General features: G+C 39.8%; 1 non-coding gene across 1 annotated transcript; it reads right to left on the bottom strand.

The window, feature by feature from the left end:
* Positions 1–1023: 1023 nt before the first annotated feature.
* On the bottom strand, positions 1024–1127 carry LOC148581771 (small nucleolar RNA R71). Its single transcript, XR_015897705.1, has one exon. It is a non-coding gene; the product is annotated as a small nucleolar RNA R71 (small nucleolar RNA).
* Positions 1128–3227: the final 2100 nt, after the last annotated feature.

Raw genomic sequence — 3227 nt, 5'->3', positions numbered from 1 at the left:
TTTATCTTATCTTTTTCAAAAATTTGATTTTTAAAATATTTTCTCTAACTTCCTATCTTCTTATCTTCTCAAAATGGATTTTCAAATTTGTTTTAACTAACTAACTAACTTTTTGTTTGTTTCTTATCCTTTTCAAAACTACCTAACTAACTCTCTCTCTCTAATTTTCGAAAATATTTTCCCTCTTTTTCAAAATTTCTTTTTAATTAACTAATTATTTTAATTTTATTCCTAATTTTCGAAAATCACTAACCTTTCGAAAATCACTAACTTTTTTTCAAAAATTATTTTCGAAAATTCTCTTTCTCTCTTATCTCCTTCTATTTATTTATTCATCTACTAACACTTCATCTCACCCAAATTCGAACCCCCTCTTCCATTTGTGTTCGAATTTTTTCTTCTTCTTTTCTTCTTCTACTCACACAGGGACCTCTATACTGTGGTAAAAAGGACCGCTATTATTATTATTTTTCTGTCCTTCTTTTTCATATGAGCAGGAGCAAGGACAAGAATATTCTTGTTGAAGCAGATCCAGAACCTGAAAGGACCCTGAAGAGGAAACTAAGAGAAGCTAAATTACAACAATCCAGCAAGCACCTTTCAAAAATTTTCGAACAGGAAGAGGAGATGGCAGCCGAAAATAATAATAATGCAAGGAGGATGCTTGGTGACTTTACTGCACCTAATTCCAATTTACATGGAAGAAGCATCTTCATCCCTACCATTGGAGCAAACAATTTTGAGATGAAACCTCAGCTAGTTTCTCTGATGCAGCAAAACTGCAAGTTTCATGGACTTCCATCTGAAGATCCTTTTCAGTTCTTAACTGAATTCTTGCAGATCTGTGATACTGTTAAGACTAATGGAGTAGATCCTGAAGTCTACAGGCTCATGCTTTTCCCTTTTGCTATAAGAGACAGAGCTAGAATATGGTTGGACTCTCAACCTGAGGATAGCCTGAACTCTTGGGATAAGCTGGTCAAGACTTTCTTAGCCAAGTTCTTTCCTCCTCAAAAGCTGAGTAAGCTCAGAGTGGATGTTCAGACCTTCAGACAGAAAGAAGGTGAATCCATCTATGAAGCTTGGGAGAGATACAAAGAACTGACCAAAAAGTGTCCTTCTGACATGCTTTCAGAATGGACCATCCTGGACATATTCTATGATAGTCTATTTGAATTGGCTAAAATGTAATTGGATACTTCTGCAGGTGGATCCATTCACCTAAAGAAAACGCCTGCAGAAGCTCAAGAACTCATTGACATGGTTGCTAATAACCAGTTCATGTACACTTCTGAGAGGAATCCTGTGAGCAATGGGACGCCTCAGAAGAAGGGAGTTCTTGAAATTGATACTCTGAATGCCATACTGGCTCAGAATAAAATATTGACTCAGCAAGTCAATATGATTTCTCAAAGTCTGAATGGAATGCAAGCTGCATCCAACAGTACTCAAGAGGCATCTTCTGAAGAAGAAGCTTATGATCCTGAGAACCCTGCAATAGCAGAGGTAAATTATATGGGTGAACCTTATGGAAACACCTATAACCCCTCATGGAGAAATCACCCAAATTTCTCATGGAAGGATCAACAAAAGCCTCAACAAGGCTTTAATAATGGTGGAAAAAACAGGTTTAACAATAATAAACCTTTTCCATCATCCACTCAGCAACAGACAGAGAACTCTGAATAAAATACCTCTAATTTAGCAAACTTAGTCTCTGATCTATCTAAGGCCACTGTGAGTTTCATGAATGAAACAAGGTCATCCATTAGAAATTTGGAGGCACAAGTGGGCCAGCTGAGTAAAAGGATCACTGAAATCCCTCCTAGTACTCTCCCAAGCAATACAGAAGAGAATCCAAAAGGAAAGTGCAAGGCCATTGAATTAATTACCATGGCCAAACCTGTAAGGGAGGGAGAGGATGTGAATCCCAAGGAGGAAGACCTCCTGGGACGTCCAGTGATCAATAAGGAGCTTCCCTCTGAGGAACCAAAGGAATCTGAGGCTCATTTAGAGACCATAGAGATTCCATTAAACCTCCTTATACCATTTATGAGCTCTGATGAGTATTCCTCTTCTGAAGAGAATGAGGATGTTACTGAAGAGCAAGTTACCAAGTACCTTGGTGCAATCATGAAGCTGAATGCTAAATTATTTGGTATTGAGACTTGGAAAGATGAACCTCCCTTGTTCACCAATGAACTAAGTGATCTGGATCAACTGACATTGCCTCAGAAGAAACAGGATCCTGGAAAGTTCGTAATACCTTGTACCATAGGCAACATGATCTTTGAAAAGGCTCTGTGTGACCTTGGTTCAGGGATAAACCTCATGCCCCTCTCTGTAATAGAGAAACTGGGAATCTTTGGGGTGCAAGCTACTAAAATCTCATTAGAGATGGCAGACAATTAAAGAAAACAGGCTTATGGACAAGTAGAGGACGTGTTAGTAAAGGTTGAAGGCCTTTACATCCCTGTTGATTTCATAGTCCTAGATACTGGGAAGGATGAGGATGAATCCATCATCCTTGGAAGACCCTTCCTAGCCACAGCAAGAGCTGTGATTGATGTTGACAGAGGTGAATTAGTCCTTCAATTGAATGAGGACTCCCTTGTGTTTAAAACTCGAGGTCATCCTTCTATAAACATGGAGAGGAAGCATAAAAAGCTTCTCTCAAAACAGAGTCAACCAGAGCCCCCACAGTCAAACTCTAAGTTTGGTGTTGGGAAGTCTCAACAATGCTCTGAACATCTGTGAGGCCCCATGAGAGCCCACTGTCAAGCTATTGACATTAAAGAAGCGCTTGTTGGGAGGCAACCCAATTTTTATTTATCTAATTCTATTGTTCTTTCATGTTTTATTAGGTTCATGATCATGTGGAGTCACAAAATAAATATAAAAATTGAAAACGGAATCAAAAACAGCAGAAGAAAAATCACACCCTGGAGGAAGACCTTACTGGCGTTTAAACGCCAGTAAGAAGCATCTGGCTGGCGTTCAACGCCAGAACAGAGCATGGTTCTGGCACTGAACACCCAAAATGGGCAGCATCTGGGCATTTGAACGCCAGAATTGCACCCTGGAGAAGAGCTGGCGCTGAACGCCCAGAACAAGCATGGTTCTGCCGTTCAACGCCAGAAATGGGCAACAAATGGGCGTTCAACGCCCATAACAAGCACCAATCTGGCGCTGAACGCCCAGAGTTATGTGTAAGGGCATTTTGCATG

The sequence above is a fragment of the Arachis ipaensis genome, chromosome B10 (genome assembly GCF_059453495.1).
Source record: "Arachis ipaensis isolate K30076 ecotype BB chromosome B10, ASM5945349v1, whole genome shotgun sequence".
NCBI lineage: Eukaryota > Viridiplantae > Streptophyta > Magnoliopsida > Fabales > Fabaceae > Arachis > Arachis ipaensis.
This window is presented reverse-complemented; position numbering and strand designations above follow the sequence as displayed.